The following is an 18,520-nucleotide window of genomic DNA, read 5'->3' as shown; positions in this document are numbered from 1 at the left end:
GGCAGCGCCCAGCTCCAGCCTCCCCGCATCACACCCCGCACACCGTGGTCTGCCGCTGCTGCTTCAGTGGCTGCAGACACGTTCAGACTCGCTCTGCTTTATCCCACACGCTCTTCTGAGATGATTTCTGGGGTAAGAGTCTCAGCCATGACAAAGCATTCCCAGGGAAAAGAAGCGTTAGATTTGCCATTTTAGAAACTTGTTGCTTAATGCTATTTTGAGAGATGTGCTGGCAGACAGGTGCTGAGAGCCCCTGGAAATAGATTCCCACCAACGCCTTCCCCTGGCTCTCTGCATCCTTCCCCCCTGCCCCACCCGCGCCTTTTGTATCTAAATCGGGGTAATCATGTTTGTTTACATCTTCCGTGGCAACTGTGGAATTTCTTTGCCCGCAGGGCGATCGAATAGGCTCTCCTTTCTAGGTACCCGTGTGTGTGTGCTTAGATTTCCCCATAGAAGCAGCCCAGGGGGTTGGCTGTGGCCTTTTGTGGCACTTGGGCTGCAGAGCTGGAGAATGCTTATCTCCCAACCACATTGCTGGGGAGACCCTGGCAGGCCTCATGTGGATCACTGACCTACTTTCAGCGGCTCTGTGGTTTCCCTCATGTTAAGAAGGCCTCCTCTCTTAGTATATTTAAGCAAACAAGGTCAGGGGCATCACCTTGTTTTAACCCAGTCGACCTTTTGCTTGGCCCTAGGTTCAGGGTTTGCTTTTGCCGTCCTGTTGCTATACCCTCCTCCTCACCGAGTAGCCCACATGCCCTCAGAGATGCTGACGGAAGCTGCCTGTGTCAGCTTGGTGTGTGAGTGGGTGTCACAGTGGCCCGGGAGATTTTACACACAGAGCATAAGTACTTCTGCTGTGTATATTGATCTCTGTTTTCCCACTGAGAAGGGGAGATGCTGCTTTTTGAGACCTGGGGAGTTTATTAAGTTCACTGGGAAGAGGAGCCAGCTGGGAGCCTGTCTCCTGGGTGGTGAGCCAGGTCAAGCTAAGAGACAGAGACCTTGGTTCTGTGTTACCCCGGGTGTGGTTTCGGCCACAGAGGTATTTGCAGTGACTGAGATCTCACGGGTCTCTGCTGACTTCCGATGTCACTGGGAGAGAAGGATGGGAAAGAATGAAATTTGTTTTCTGGGGAAATTACCCTTTATACATCTTCCGTCCCTCACGAATTCTATTGTCTGGTGATGCTTTAGCCTCCGTTGTCTGCCTGTGGCCACGTAAGTGGAGGGTAGGGGTTCTGAGTATCGGTGACCGTGGCAGACACGGGAAGTGGCAGTAACTGCGAGGACCAGGGGACTCCCGGGAAACTGGGAGTCTGGGTTATGTGCGAAAAAAAAATAGAGATGTGTACACTCACGTGCAGGTATGCACGTGTATATTATCTTAATACCGTTTAATAATACAGAAATAAATCCTGCATTATGCTAAGGCAGAGAAGAAACGTGTTCTAGAAAAATGGCCTGCTTGCCTCCGGATTTCTGCTCTGAATTCTCCCCGGTGCTTCTGAGCACTCGGATTTGTGTCTGTTTTACTGGGATCCCTAAGGATACATCCTCGGTGCCCAAGCAGCTCAACAGCCTGGTCCAGCTGCTCCTGCCACATACACACCCACGTTCTACTGTTCCCGGGGCTCCCAAATATCATGGTTGCCATCCTGGAGGTCTCTGCAGCCCAGACTTTATCCTCTGTTTGTCAGCGGCCTCTGCCCTCAGATCTCTACCCAGCGCTCACCTCCTGCCTGGATTAAAGGATTGTGTGCACGTCTTGCTCGGAAGCAGGGGGAGATAGCCCTTGACACTGTGATGGACCATTAGATTAGAGAACCCTGGAGCATTGTGTGTAATCGGGGTCAATGCATGTTTTCTGGTTCACATGTGGTTTGCGGGAATTTTCTGCTACGGACTTCATTGCTTTTTTCATTTTTAAAGGGTAAAACTTAAAGTAATTGCGTCCCTGATCAACTACATGATGAGTCTCAAAATTTATAAGCAAGTCCAGGAGGAAAGAAAGGAGGAAAAGAGGCCATTTAACAGAGTTGCTTTGGCTGTGAGTTCAGGAAGGAAGCTGTAAACATTATTACTTATTAGCTAATCAATCAGCCAATCAGTTCTCAGTATTTATGGAGCGCTCACTGACTGAGGGAAGCAGCATGGTGTAAGACCAAGAGCGGGAGCCCGAAAAAATACCCAGTTTGGGGGAAGGTCAGTATCAGGTTTCCTGATGGCAATTCTGGTTCTGTGCCATGGAGTCGCTGGGCTGCAGGGAAGGCCAGGCAGGGAGATACAGCCGTGTCCCTTGCTTTTGGATAAGGAGACAGCCAGAGGTTGTACTCAGTGTAGACTCTGAATGGCTCAGGGCAGATGTTTACTTGGTTGTGGAAATGGCAGCAGAGTCGAGAGTTAGAGCCCTGTGTCCTGTTCCCAGCTCTGCCACTCACTGGGTGATCCTGGGTATGTCACATCCTCTCTCTGTTCCTTAGCCATTTGCTAACTGAGGGGGTCATACTCCTCACTAGGGTCCTCTTCAGCTCTGTTAAGCATGATTTGAGAACTCTAGGGATGATATCTAGAACAGAGCTCCTAATGCTTTATTCGGCATTGTGTCTTATTTGCATCGTTAGCACGTGAACAGTGGTGCTTTTGGAAGTGTGTTTCCATCCATGAGGCTTTTAAGCCAGGGCAGGTATGTTTCATAGTATTTGCTGGAATGGGTGATCATTAGGGTTCATTCACACTCTGCTATCAGGAGTCCTACCCCACAGGAGCTTCATTTGTACTATAGAACAAGAGCAGGTGACTTCTGAGAAATACCTAAGGTGCCTTTGCACCGTGGTGCTGGCTTGGGGCATCTGGGAGGGGTCCTGGGCTGTGAGCATGCTCTGACTCTTTATGGTGGGGGGATTTCACTGATGCTTTCAGTGGGGAGCTGCCATTGGGGGTGATGAGCAGCCGTGTAATATGGAGCCCCTCAAACAACCAAAGAAGGGTGGTCTTGGAGAGGATGAGTGCCGGTGGTGGAGACAGCCTCCCATGGTGTGGAAAAGCCCATCTTTGCAGAAATCTTGGGAAGCAAGAAAAGATAATGCTGCGTTCACCACGCTGTTGGGAGCCTTCAGCCTGATGTGACTAATTGTAGAGCAGGGAGCTCTTGGCTGTGTGTCATTTTCTGAAGTCATGTGAGTTTGGGGGACACTGCAAGGGCTGGAACGTACTAAAGCCAGGGATTCGTTGATTATTTCCGAGTGACAGGATAGAGATTCATAACCAAGGGCATACCGAGGTGGTATTATGACATTTTGCCTCTTAGATTCTGAAAGCTCTGACGCTGATTAAAATGGTTTTAAATGTAAATTAGCTGGCTAGGTAATAGTGCACATTATGCTTTTCTACAAACAAAATTTCTTTATATACATTATCTCACTTAATCCCTTCAATAATCCTATTTTTAAGACAAAAAATTGATAATCAGAATTAGGGAAACTGTCAGTGGTCACACATCAGAATTTGATGATGCAAAGTCTCAAAATTGGGGTCCTCAGACTCTCAAGCCAGTGCTCTGACACTGTATCACAGCTTGAGAACTTGGCTACCAGGATCTTCTAACACTTTGGATCAGGCCCTCAGGGGGGCCTTACCTCGGAGCCCTTCTGCATTTTCCATGTTTCTACGTGGGTAACCCTGTCTTCTTGGTTATCATTATTCTTTTCCATGTAGAAATGTAAAATCAAAAATTGATACCACAAGTATGGCTCAAGACATGTGGTTTGACTCCAGCCAAATGAAGTATTTTTATATCCATAAAAGACTTGCCATGTTTTCAAGGTCCCATTCTCTTGGACTCTGTTTCTAAGAAAATGCCAAGAGTCATGTTTTACAATAGGAAAATTAAATATGTAAAAACTCTAATTCATAACTCAGAGAAATTAGTAGGTGGTTATTCACAATGAATGAAAGGTGTGAATTAGACTATCCTGAAGGTTCTTTCCATTCCAAGAAAAATTGATTTCATATTTCTGGGATTTTCTCTAATAGAGTCACTCCTTGATCTGTTTTGAATAGGTTCCAGTTGATAACCTGCTGTCCTGGAACTTCATCTCTCTCATTTCATTTCATTTCATTTCATTTCATTATAGATTCTTCTGTCGTCAGCCATTTTCCTCATTTGGACACTTTCCTTTTTAATTATCCAACAAATATTTGCTGAGTATCTACTCTGTACAAGAAGAATATAAGGGGGTCACTGGCTTTAGTGGACTTACAGTCTACTTGGAGAAACAAGATACAGGCACATGGAGACTATGTTAGGAATTCACAGGACAGCTTCAGAGAATCACAGAAGAACTATAATAATACAGTGTATACCATCACCAAGCGAGCCCTGGGGTGTGCTGAGTTCAGAAGTCCTGGTGTGCACTGACTGTTAGAATGGAGGAGCTGGCAAAGTTAGGCAACATGTTGAGGAATGGATGTGTTAAGGGAGCAGATTTGAGGTGAGGAGAGTGATTGAATTACAACCAAGTCTAGATTATGTTTGCGAGATGGAAAAGTCATCTGGTTTAGATAGAGTGGCTGTAGGTAACACAGGGTTACATGGTCAGAAGGGCAGACTGGGGTGTGACCAAGGTTCCAGTTCTATTCCTATAACCTGATTTTCATCTAAATTCGACAAGTGACAGATCTCTATTTAGAATTTCTGATAAGACCACAGATTTTTCTCCAGATCCCCATTGGCAAAGGGCATAGAATAAAATTGAGTTCTGTCTTGAGGAATCTTGCTCTTGAGTTAATAATAATAATCCTTATGTCTTTTCAAAGTGCTTTTGCATCTGTTGTCTTACCAGATGTCCTCTGCAAGCCGAGTGGGACAGGCACTCTTTCTTTTATATAATGAAGCTGAGACTCAGAGAAGTTAAATGACTTGCCCAAGGTGAAATTGAGATATTACCCAGGTTTCCATGATGGCTAACTCATAAGTTTGAAAATGTGATATTGACAACCTTTATGGAAATTCAGAGAATATTACAGAGTGTAGCCATCTAAAATATTGTACACGGTGTGGGACCATCTAAACATGGGGCTTGGGACAGGGACCCTGGATGTTCTGGTCTACAGGTGTGACTGGTTCTTAGTATCATTTATCTTTCTGGTTTAGTTAAAGTAGAATAATTATTCAGAAGTCTCTGGGAAATCTCATGTCATTGTTACAACTAAGGCAGTAGCTAAAATCCTTCTTACACGCAATTATCTAGTTTCTAAGGTGCAGTTTTCTCTGGGTAAATCGGAAATCTTGATATCAACAATTTTTGTCATTAGTGTTTAATGTATAAATGTATCCGTCTCAGAGGGTGAAATTTGAAATCAATGACAGTCACATCACCTCTCTTAGATCATTTTTTTTTTTGCTAAATATATTTTTATTTCATTTTATGTCAAATCTGTCTCTCTGGTTGAGACAGAGACCTACTCAAACTAGCACTAGTGAAGAGAGAAAGGTATTGACCGATGTAATTGGGAAGTCCAAGAAATGACACAGGTCCAGAAAAAGCTGGATTGAGGACTTTGAGTGACGGCATCAAGACCCTGTTTCTCTGCCTCTCCCGGTGTCTTGATTCTAGTTTGCTCTCTGTCAACTTCAGGCTCTGACAGATTCTTCCCCCAGCAGCTCTGGGGTTACTTGTCCTTAGAGTTAATGAACCCAGATAAATGAGCAAGACTTTCCTTACAAGTTCCTTTCTTACCATCTGTTTGGCCCTGTTGGATAATAGCCTTGTCCCAGGCAAATCACTGGGTCCAGGGGTGGGTTCTTTGACTAAGCAGGTTGGCTTTTGTTTCTGGACCTGAGGTGAGGAAGGAGGTGGGTCAATTGGCTGATAATTCCATGTGAATCACATGGAATGGAAAGGGCAGGTTCCAAAAGGAAAAGAACCTCCAGAAGAGGGGAAGGGATATAGCAAGGCGAAAACAATAGAAGTCCCTTACAGTGGTCATTGCACCTAGTTTACCATTATGGGGCTCCTACAGAACTAGTCAGGGAGGTAAAGCATCAGTGAACCCTAAATCATAGGTTCCGTTTCCCTCAAAATAAAGATAAATGGGAAAGCCCAATTGTCTAAATAGTTTATGTCAAGTTGAACTAGTCCTGCCATCTCTAAAGTGGGGTAATAATAGCTACTACATAAGATTTGGGATAATTCAATGAGATGTGCATGTAAAGTACTTAGCACTGTTCCTGGACCAAAGCCAATTGATAGTAAGTACAGTCGTACCTCGGTATCCCTGGGAGGTTGGTTCCAGGACCCCCGTGGATACCAAAGTCCTCAAGTTCCTCATATAAAATGGCATAGTGTTTTAATATAACCTACACACATCCTCCCATACACTTTAAATCATCCCTGGATTACTTATAATACCTAATACAATGTAAATGCTATGTAAAGAGTTGTTATACTGTATTGTTTAGGGAATAATGACAAGAAAAAAGTCTGTACAGGTTCAGTACAGGCACAACCATCATAGGCCTAACTACGTAGTACATGTCAGCAACAATGTAATATTATTAGGGACTGCTTTCATTTAATGACCTGAAAGAGAAATACATAGAATAAAACACAGAATATTTAAAATACAGGTACAAACAGAAAATATAATTATAAATAGAAAAATATAAATTTAAATAGAAAATATAAATTTATTCTCTCTCTCTCTCTCTCTCTCTCTCTCTCTCACACACACACACACACACACACACACACACACATCCCAAAACCCTGGTTCTTCTCTCTTGGTGACCCTCATGTGGTGATGGTGATAATGGTGATGACGATGGCTGCTGTATGACGCCTACAGTGCGGATGTGATGAGGTGACAAGGCATGTGGGCTCTAGGTAAGTGGTGAGACATCAGGCTAACTTGAAGCTTCTCACAGGACGTCAGAAGGATCATCTGTCAATACGTAGGGAGAACTGGGTTCCGACTGTAGAAACTGATGCTCTGGAGGAGGTCAGTGATCTGTGGAGGTTGAGGGCTCGGGATCTTCAAGCGTCGAAGGTTGAGGCTTCAAAGTTGCAGATGCTTTAGTTAGAAGCATTGTTACAGGAAGCTGGTTCTTCTTTTTCTTTGCATCAGCAAACACATCTTGTGGTGGTTGTAGGCATGTTGTTATCCGTCTGGTGACACAGAAGCCTCGTTCCATGGAAGGATCGTGCTCAAGAATCATATCCTTTAACATTTGTGCATGTTGAAAGCCTGCCTCAAAATTTTCAAGCGTCCAAATTGATGGCTCTGCCTCCTATAATTTTCTGCATCACCATCATCTTCATCATCATCTGTGGAGAATTTCAGCGTTGGTAAGGGTTTCTCTATGCTTTTCTACACGTTCCTCAACATCATCCTCAATCATGTCAGAGAATTCTTTCCCACCAATTTCCCTTGCAGCATTCAAGGTGCTCCTGACTTTTTTTTATCAAGAGCAGGGAAGCTCCTGAAATCACTGACTACCTCACTCCATAAAGGCTTCTAACGTGCATTGAGTGTCTCCACTTGATGGCATCCACAGCCTCTGGAATTGTGAAGCGCTGCCACAAATCCGTGATGCTGCTGTCAGGTCGGCATCAAGGGCAGCACAAATCCTCCCCAAGGTGAGGGGGTGTAAGTCACCTTGGTGCACTTGATGATGCCTTGATCACAGGGCTGCAGCAGTGATATAGTGTAGGAGATGGGAACATCACTTCCACATCCTTGGCGGCAAAGTAGAGAGATTGGAGGTGGCTGGGAGCATTGTCACTTACAAGGAGGACCGTGAGTGGCAGCTCCTTCTTTTCAAGGTATTTCTTCACTTGAGGAATGAAGCGCTGGTGGAATCATTCCAAGGACAAGATGGCCATTACCCAAGCCTTCTTGTTGTGGTGCCAGAACAAGGGCGGGAAGTTTTCATTTTTGTTCTTAAGAGCCTGGGGATCGTTTGTTCATTTGCTCATGTGACCTGCTGTGTCATCACACGGCACCAGAGTAAGAAGACCTTTCCAGGCTTTGAGCCCCAGGGCTTGCTTGGCACTGGCACTCAGGGATGTAGATATGACTGGGCATCTTCCTCCAGAACAAGCCCAGATCATCACAAGTGAAGGCTTGCTCTGGAAGGTAGCCTTTCTCTTCCGTGAGTTTCTTGAGCTCTTCTGGGAGCTCTGATGCTGCCTCGGCATCAGGCGATGTGGATTCTCCCGTGATCTTTACGTTCTTGAGGCCGTAGCACTATACATAGCTACATGGCCACCTCTCACTAGGTCTAAACTCCTTCCTCTTCTCGACCCTCTCACGGTAGTGCTCATACAGGCTAAGTGCTTTTTCACACATAATTTGGCCATCAACAGGGACATGCTTCTGTGACATGTCCTCTAGCCACACACTTAATGCTTTCTCAGTCTTGCAAGCACTTTATCACCAACCAGAGAGACCCCGTTTGTTGTTGGAGGAGCAGCGCAAACACTTCCGTGAACTTCAGATTCTTTCTGGTTTATTGCTTGAATGTTGGATTTGAACTCACCGACTCTGGCCCTTTGGCAAGCGACACGACACTTTTCAAAAGATCTGTGATTTTAACTTTCCTATCAAGAAATAGCCCTTTATGCTCTCTCTCAGCCTTTGAGGGATGGCTTTGACCACTTAACTGCTTTGTAGGAGCCATCTTTTCACAGAGAGAAAGGGTGCACACAACACAAGCAATGAACAAACAAGACAGGAGGTGAAACATGGTTCACACAGCAGTGCTGTGGAGTGACTGAGGGCCTGAGAAGGTGGAGGCTACAGCAGGGTGTGCCTACACGTCACTTCATTTGCGTGGATTCAGCAGTGCTCAGCCCACGGCTAATTTAAGTTCCACTTTTTGGAACTTTCTGGAATTCTTTTTCCGAATATTTTTGATCTGTGGTTGGTTGAATTTGCAGATGCAGAACCTATGGATATGGAGCGCCAACTGTATTAACAGTTGCTTGCTTTATCATAAAATGATATGAAACGACCATCCACCTGAACTCATCTCATTGGGTTTCCTGCATGAGCCAGAGTCAACCTAAAATAAAAAGTTGCCCAATTCCCTCTTTCTGCAACCCAGTCTCTGGACGATCTGTGACCACTTTTGGACAATCAGCCAACGGTTTTAGAAAAACAGATGCTCCGAGGGTCAGGTGAACCATTCCAGTTGTGAGCAAATCTAAATTTGCATTCCCGTCTTGAATAACTAACAAAATTTTCTTACCCTCTGAGGGGAGATGATTAAAATATGGGCTGCAATATGTTCTCTCTGGCAAATGCAAAATGCACGCCATCCAGGCCTGGTACACTTGACTGGGCAGCTATTAGTGCATCTCTGCTCAAAATTAACTGTGTGGCTGCTTTGCAAAGTTTAATAGCGGTGTGGAGAGCGTATGCTCCTGGTGCAGGTAGCAGTTTCTCATTGAATTCTCTGCCAAAATAGGAAATTGGGACATATGATATGTAGTCTGGTCGTAATCAAAGGTCCTGGAAACATGCTTCACTAAGACCATGTGGTACATACTGAGTGAGACACAATTCCAATGTCAAGGTAACATTGACCTGCGTCTCAGTGATGAGTGCTCTCTATAACCTTGGATATTGAAATCTTAGTCTCACCATCTAGACCTGGAGACCTAATTTTCCTGAGCAGTAGATGCACTTCCTGTCCCCAAGCAACGTCCTGCACACCCGTGATTTTAACTTTCGTCTTACATTCTCCACTCTCTGATTATGTTTGTGGCTCAGGCTTGCCCCAAGCTCCTGATGACTACCAATCTAAATGCTTGTCGATTTATCCTCCTGCTTATCCCACAGGTACCTCAGACTCAGCACACCCCAGAGAGGACTTACGTTCTCCTCATTAGTCTGCATGTCTTAGTGTCATTGGTGAAAACATCATTTTCCCTGTCATCCCAGAATTCACCTTCGGCTGTTTCTTCTCCCTCATCCACCTTGACCAGTTATCACCGGGTCCCGGTGCTTCTGCTTCCTCCTCTTCTCCCTCATCTGGCCCCTCCTCCCCATCCCCTTGCCTGTGCCATCATTCAAGTCTATAATCTCATGCACCTGGGCTACCTGGAGAGCCACCTGCCTGGTCTTCTTCCTTCTATGTCTGTCTTCTGTACATTTTCCAGAGTGATAGTTATAAAATGAAGGTCTACTTTCTAGACCTAAGATCCTCTGATTACACCTGATTACACATGGAATAAGGCTCAAGCTTTTTAATATAACATATATCACTTCTAGCTCTGGCCTCTGCCCGCCTGCCTGGCCTCATGTCCCACTGTTCCCTCCACCAGCCCTCAAAATTCCTATTCTAGCATTGAACGATTCCTACCCCTCACCCCTCACAAATGCCATGATGGCTCAAGCCCATGCACTATTGGATGTGCTGTTTCCACTATCTGGATTATCATTCTTTAAGTTTCTCCTTTATTTCATTCATTCATGTATATTTCATTCATATATTTTTGTCTATCTCACTTATTGGTAACACTGCTGTATGATATTTGACTTTTATATCTATTTTCCTTAATAGAATGTGAGCACATCAAAAATAGAGAGTAGGTGCCATCCATTCATTCAACAAATATTTACTGAGCATCTACTATCTTCTGGACACTGTTTTAATGTAAAGGATGCAACAGGGAACAAGCCGGATGGGGCTTCTGCTGTGCTTGAGCTCACATTCTCTGGGTGAGAGATTGAAAATAAATAGAAATATCCAAGAGTCATAAGTGCCCTATCGGGAATTTAAAACAATGATGGGGAGACAATACTCTAGCTTTAGAGTGGGGGACCAAGGAAGCCTCCTCTGAGGAGGTGGCATTTAGGCTGAAGGGTGATTGGTAAGCAGGAAACCGTGGTTGAAAGCTATGGCCTGGGCTTTCTAGCCAGGGAAAACGCTGTAGGACCGGAAGGAGTTTAGCAAGCCTCAGCTCCTGGCACTGCACTCAGTAGACTGGGTAGATTGAGGTCTGGCTTGAGCATTTCCAAGCTTTTGCACTGGACCAGGCTCTGGGAGGAATTTGAGGTAAGTCCAGCACATGGCCCTTACCCAGAGCTTTAATGTCATGAGAGTAATAGAATTACAGACAACGTCGATGTACCATTGCATGAAAGGAAATGGCCCCGCATTAATGGGTGTGGTACCAACAATGTGCAGGAAGGAGTTCAGAGGAGTGGTGGTGGTCATGTGGGCAGGGGGGACGGGAGGGAGGCTTAGAGACCTAGCTAAGACAGTCTGCAGGATAAAAGGACATCAAGCCATTTCAAAGGGTGCATTTCCCCCAGTTTTATTGAGATATAATTGATATATAACACTGTGTAAGTTTAAACTGTACAACATGTTGATTTGATACAGTCATATATTGAAAAATGATTACCACCATAGCATTCGCTAACACCTCCATCATGTCATATAATTACCAACTCTTTTTTTTTTTTTTTTCTTTTGTGGTGAGAATATCTAAAATCTACTCCCTAGCTACTTTCAAGCGTGTAATACCTTATTAACTATATTCACCATGCCGTACATTAGATCCCTGGAATTTATTTATCTCCTAACTGGAAGTTTGTACCCTTCAACCAACATCTTCCCTTTTCCCTCACTCCCCAGCCCCTGGTAACCACCATTCTACTCTCTGTTTCTGTGAGTTTTGCTTTTTTAGATTCCATATATAAGTGAGGTAACACAGTATGTCTTTCTCTGTCTGGCTTATCTCACTTAGCACAATGCCTTCAAGGTCCATCCATGTTGTTGCAAGTGGCAGGCTTTCCTTCTTTTTTATGGCTAAATAATATTCCACTTTATATCTATTCCACATCTTCATCTGTTGATGGGCACTTAGGTTGTTTCCATGTCTTGGCTATTGTAAATAGTGCTGCTGTGAACATGGGGGTGCAGATATCTCTATGAGATCCTGGTTTCATTTCCTTTGGTTAAATACCCAGGAGTGGGATTGGGGTGTGTTTATTTTTGATGGGAGGGGGAAGAGAGGAAGTGTCTTCCCAGCAAAAGGAACAAAGTGATAAGGGAGATTCAGGAGGAAATGATTATGAACAGCCAAGTGTAGAGAGGGGACGAGGGCAGAGGCGGGGATGTGAAGGAGGGGTTGGTCGGGAGCGTATGGGACGAAATGAAGGGCAGGAGTTGGAGGGGGAGGAAAGCTGGCGAAGCGAGCTGCGTCCAGATGAAGGAGGAGGCTGCAGATGCTTCTGTGAGCACCTGGAGGGGAGCCTGTCTTGAGTGAGGACTGACTTAGTGGGTGTGGCAGTGGGGAAGTCGAACGTGGAGGTGGCACGCAGGCTGCACTGGGGAGACGGAAGGGAGAACACCAGTTCAGAGTCACTTGCACAAATTCGGGTGGGAGGTAAAGAGGCAGCGTAGTGGTGGCCGTGAGCGAGGAGCAAAGTGGATGAATTCAAGGAGCATCCTGAAGGCAGACACATCAGAACGATATGACGGGTTGACGACAGGGGACCGTGCCCAGGGAGGGATCAGTCAGGGCGACAGCGTGTTGGCTATTGGAGCCGCAGGGAGTGGTGGCAGATAGGAACAACTTCGGGGTGGGAAATACAATTTGAAGGAGAATGGGCTGCAATTCACGTAGGATCCTGAGTGGAAGGGGCTGAGGTAATAACAGGATTTCCCAGAAGAGATGTTTGATGGGCAGTTGGAGATGCTGGTCCCTTTAGGTCCATGATTAGATTTGGAGGGCCAGAACCGGAAGTTAGTCCAGAAACTCAGGAACCCTGAAGAAAGATCATGGGGAGAAAAGAACAGGAGGCCAAGCCTGCGAAAGGGGAATTCCAACAGTTGTGGTTAGAAAGAGTTCATAGTAGCTTGGTACACAAGGCCACATTTGGACCAGATCAACGTTACCTTGACTGTGGAATTAATTTTCCTTACGTTAAATGCACCACATGGCCTCACTGGAGCAGCCAAGGAGCTCTTTTGCTAGGTGTCGGTTACAGATTTCTGTAGTGCACGGCTGAGCTAGGAATGTACATAAGCAAACTATTACTAAACTTCACAAAGCAGCTGGAGTTATCTATCCTGTGTGTGCGTGTGTGCGTTCCACTTAGTACTGCTGCGTAGCAACTATCCCACACTTCGTGACTTAACACAACCGTTTTATTGTGCTCACTAATGCTACGGGTCAGGAGTTCCAACAGATGACAGCGGGAAAGGTTGTCTCTGCTCTACAGTGTCTGGAGCCTCAGCTGGGTAGGGTCGGAATCTGGGCTCACTGGACAGCTGGACACTGGCGTCTCCTGGAGGTGTCTCCACGCACATGTCGTGGCGGTGGTGTGCTGTCAGCTGGACCACAGCTGGGTCTGTTGACCACAGTGCCCGTCCAGGGCCTCTCCCCGTGGCTTGGGCTTTCTCACAACATGGCTGCTTCAAGGTATTGCACTGCTTACGTGATGGCTTAGGGCCCAAAGCCTAGTATCTGAGCTAACAAGGCAGAGCTGTATGACCTGTGGTGACCTAGCCTCAGCAGTCACGCAGACTTGCTTCTGGTTGCCAACAAGTCACTAAGGCTAGACTCAAAGGGAGAGGATTAGCCCTCACCTCTTGATGCAAACATGTCAACATATTTGAAGATGTGTTTAAAACCACCACAGTGTGTATTCATTCTTTGTAACCTAATTTCATCGTCCTTGAGGGTCTTTTACTTGTTGAATTACTCACAACTTGTCTATGGGACTTTGCTCAGTGGAAGCATTCCATAAATATTCACTGATGGAATGGTAGGTTGATATCTGAAGAAGCCAATTTTTAATTTTTTTTTCCATATTAGCAAAGAGTTGCATTAGAGTTTTCAGGTTTTCATCCGAACTCTGAATATCTGGGGAGTGACATGTGTTTAGTGCTTCTATGTTATACCTTCAAAGAATGTCCAGAGAATGTATGAGGCATGAAGAATGGCCTGACCTGCCAGATCTGTGACCTCTAAGGTTCCCGGGTTTAGTTCCCCCTGATGATTGGGAGCTAATAAAGCAATAGTGTTGCTTCATTTACATGCTTGGTATTTGGACTCCTGATTTGTTTTGTGTCTTTATTGCCCATGTGTCAAGGTAAAAGACGGGACATAGCTTGGTGTTAGGACTGAAATGCTTTTTTTCCCCTCTTGAGGAGTGTGAGCAAAATTGAGCCGTAATGAACACGGCTGAGGTCATTTCCCAGGGATTAATGACAGGGAGAATGTGTTCATGGCCTGAGGCTTAGTCTTCGGTCATTAACCTAGCTGGTCATTAATATTGTCGAGGAATGCTTTATGTTGGGCCATTACAACCACTGCCATATGCTGCTACAATCGGGGACATGAACATTACCCATGTCAACAACTGTTTGTTTCCTCTCCATTCCCCATGATTACTGGGCCAGGCAGCCCTTTTAATACACACTCGGAAGGCATGAAGCACCAAGGGCAGGAAAGTTTGAAGCTTCCCTTCCCTCCTCTTCCCTTCCCTCCTCTTCCCTTCCCTCCCCTTCCCTTCCCTCCTCTTCCCTTCTCCCTCCTCCCTTACCCTCCCCTCTTCCTCCCTTCTCTTTTAAAAAAACATTTATAGGGGGTAGCACTCAGACATACATTGTGGTAAAGCACTAGGATATGGGAATAGATTTATTAATACCACCTGGTCCCTGCTCTCAAGAAGTTTAGCGTTTCCATTGGAAAGGTCAAAAAACAAATAATTCCAACACAGCGAGTTAATGTTATGACAAAGAAATCGTCAACATGCTGTAGAACACAGGAGCATAGAGCAGCAACCTCTAAAGGGCGCTGGTGTTTCAGGTGAGTTTTGAAGGATCAGGGTTGGGAGGTGGATCATGGTGGTGGGAGTTCCAGGTATAGGGAAGGGTAGACACAGATGCAAGTGAGAAAGTTGTATGTTTCAGCAACCATGTGACATTTGGGTATGGGAAAAGCAAGAGGGAATGGCAGAGGTGAGGCCAAAATCCTGGCTAGGGGCACACACAAACTGTTTTCTGAACAAATGGTAAGGAGTTTGAACTTGAAACTTACTAACATCAAGTCATTAATGATTTTAAGCAGGGGATGATGTGCTCAGAGCTGAGATGCAGAGCTGTCACTCAGGAAGCAGTATGGAGAATGGATAGAAAGGAGGAGTGACCTGAGGGGAGGGAGGCTGGGCAAGAAGATATGGAGGTCATTCTGTTGACAAGCTAGCTGGACTAATGCCGGGCCAGTGGGGATGGAGGAGAGGAATGGACTCATGGGCCACTGCCGTGGGAGACAGAGGTGGGTGGTTCGTCATGACTCCCGTTAATAAATAAAATAAATGCCTGCTCCAAGTAGCTTTAAAACGGAAAATTCTTTAGTTCATATATCAAGTCCAAAGGTAAAGCCGTTGCCAGGCTCTGGTCCCACACCCACTCCCGCCCACTTTGATCTCTTAGCTCTGCTCTGGTCTGTGGGCTCTGCCTGCAGGCTGGCTTCCCTCACATGGTCACAAGGTGGCTGCCGGCAGCACCTGTTGAAGCCCAGGTGGAGAGAGGAAACATCTCTCCTCAAAATAGGAGCAATAAATTCTTCCTTTCTTTTTGAGAGTGCCTACTCAGATCACCCACCCTCCCCAGGGGAAGGTCAAGCACCCATTGGCTGAAGCCTGGGATTCTGAACCGGCCACTAGCCAAGGGGCATGGAGTCACCCTGCTCGGCTTGGATGTATCAGTATTTCCTGCTGCAGCTGGGAATGGGGTCAGTTTCCCCTGTCTCACATAAAAGGGAGGGAAGAAGGTGGGTGTGCTTGCTGCAGAGACAACCAACAGTATCTATGCCTGGAGCACAGAAAAGGACACTGAACCCACCAGGGAAAGCTGGAAGAATAGGGAGGTCGGTATGTGGGCTGCAAGTTTTTTGAGAGCAGGACCTTTGTCTCATTCACTTTTGCTTCTTTAGCTCTTAGCTCAGTGCCTGGCACATAGTAAGTGCTCAGTAAACATTTGTTGACTGAGTAAAGGCATCTAGGAAGAGGCAGTACCTGAGCTTGAAGGTACAGACCATGAAATGAAGTAGACGAAGGGTTTCAAGCCAAGTTAAAAAGAATTGGGGAAAGTAAAGAATCTTACAGTTGCATGATACCTTTCAGAGAAGGCAAGGAGTTCAGAATCACTGGCACAAATGTCCAAGGCAGGGAGAGGCCAAGGGTGAGGCTTGAGAGGTAAGGAAGGACCATACTCTGCTGAGGAGCTTGGGTAATCACTTATAGAGAATGGAAGACACTTGAAAACTTTTAGGCAAGAGAATGAAATCATCCCATCTGCATGTGTATAGATCACTCTGCTAAGGAAGTGTGGCAAACTGCTGTAGGACCACGAGAAAGACGTGATGAGGTGAAATCAGCAGTTGATTAGCTCTTGATTGGATATACTAGGCAGAGGGAAGAGTCAAGGATGACCTCAGGTCTTTATGTTGGGTGAGGGGGCAGGTGGAGATCACAGGGAGGAACTGATTTTAAAGGACTAATGATACCTTCTTTTTGGACAGGTTCATTTCAGGAGCCAGTGAAATATTCTAGGGGAGGTGTTTAGCTGTGGTCAGATGTATGTGTGTGAAGTTGGGGAAGAGTTCTGGTCAAGACATGCATATTCAGAGTTGTCAGTATTCAGGGGATGGTTAGAACAACACGAGAGAATGAAACCACCTGGGGAGTATAGACCGGGTGGGAGCTGTGAGCCCTGGGTGAGGCACTGAAAGGGTGGGGAGTGGAAGGACAGCCCATAAAAGAGGCAAAGAAAGAAAGTCAGGGAGGTGGAAGGAGGTCCAAGAGCATATGCTGTCTTGGATGACAAGAGAGTGGAGGGTTCCAGAAAAGACCGAGGTGTGATGATCAAGACTGGGAAGTGCAGCAGAGAGTAAGGAAAATAAACACTGAGACACTGGATTTGCCAGTCACGATGGCAGTGGTGACCTTATGGCGAGATGCCTCATGAATGTGGTAAAATCAGAAGCCAGGTTACAAATGAATGAAGAGGAAATAGGAGATGAGGAGTAAACACAGAGAGGATATAGGAGATGGGGAGAGGAGATGGTAGCCTGAGGAGTGGGAGGAAACGAGGTATTTCAGAGATGGGGAAATCGCAAGCATTGTTATAGACTCAAGGAGAGAGGCTCAGAGAGACTGCAAGATTAAAAGTGTAAGGGGTTTGGGGGGATGTTGGCAATGCTTGCCCTCACAGTTCCAAGATGGCTGCAGCTCCAACCATCACGTCCCTCACTCCTGTGTCCAAAAGCAAAAAGAAGAGGAACAATAAAGAGAGCTCTCCTTGTGTCTCTTAATTTCTATCAAGGAGGAAAATCTCTCCCAAAATCTCCCCTTAATTTTCCTTGGTCAGAACAGAGTTCCCCTTATTTTCCTTGGTCAGAACAGAGTCATTTATGTGACATGTTGCAGATTGGTTCACTCAGCCCCCTCTCATAACCCTTCCCCAGAATGCCCTCTTAAACTATTGGCTGGGGATCTAAAACATGCATTTCCCAACCTCCCTTGCAGCTGGGGTTCTGCATGTGATTTGGCTTCCGCCAAGCTAGCTCTCTGGCACCAGACTTGGAGGAGCGAAGTGAATGAGTAGAACTGGCTGTTGCAGGTTTTCTTGCAAGCAAGATGGCAGAGTGTTAGGTTCGTCGGGACCAGCTGTTGTGGAGGTGCTGGTGTGCAGTCTCTGATGTCAGAGGTGGTGGCTGAGTGACACTCTGGGGTCTGGAGATATGCTTTGGCATCACTCTTGGCTCGGTGGTGAATGACCTTGATCATCTGGTTTTCCCATATATCCTTAAACTACCTAATACCCTGTAATAATTTCCTGTCCGCTTACACTAATTAGAGTGGATTTTGTTGTCTGCAACAAAGAACCTTGAACAACACGCAAGACCGCTCCAGCTGTAAGGGAGGCTGGGAAAGAGAATCACTGATTTTTCTAGGCTCTTCCAGTAGAGATGAAGGTTCAGGGTAATGGCTGTTTTGTAGGGAACCAAAAGGATCTGCCATAGATAAGCATGGACCCAGATAGGTTTGCAAATAGAACAGACTAGGTGAGTGTTTTATTTGGTACATGATGTTTTTAGGGGACCATCAAAATATTTAAAGTATAACCATCATTCTGTGACAATGGCTTATGTGAAAGAGCTATTAGTACAAAAGCTAAACCTATTTCATCTCTGTTGTCATTGCTGACAACAGCCTTTGAAACACTATTCAGGCCACCATCCAAATTTGAGAGATGACAGTTACAAAATAGAATCCAGGGATGGGAAGGGAGGAAGGAAGAAAGATTGTCTTTTTAATAAATATTATAATTTTAATTATGATTATGTAGACAAACAAGCAATATGATTTTTGAAACTCTTGGTAGATATTTAGCCATTTGAATCTTGGATCCAAATCCTTTTGACTACTAATACCATTTTTTTGCAAATTAAAGTTTTTGGCTAGTTTTTAAAAATACAAATACCTT

The sequence above is a fragment of the Eschrichtius robustus genome, chromosome 1 (assembly GCF_028021215.1).
Source record: "Eschrichtius robustus isolate mEscRob2 chromosome 1, mEscRob2.pri, whole genome shotgun sequence".
Lineage (NCBI taxonomy): Eukaryota > Metazoa > Chordata > Mammalia > Artiodactyla > Eschrichtiidae > Eschrichtius > Eschrichtius robustus.
Note: the sequence above shows the minus strand (reverse complement) of the source record.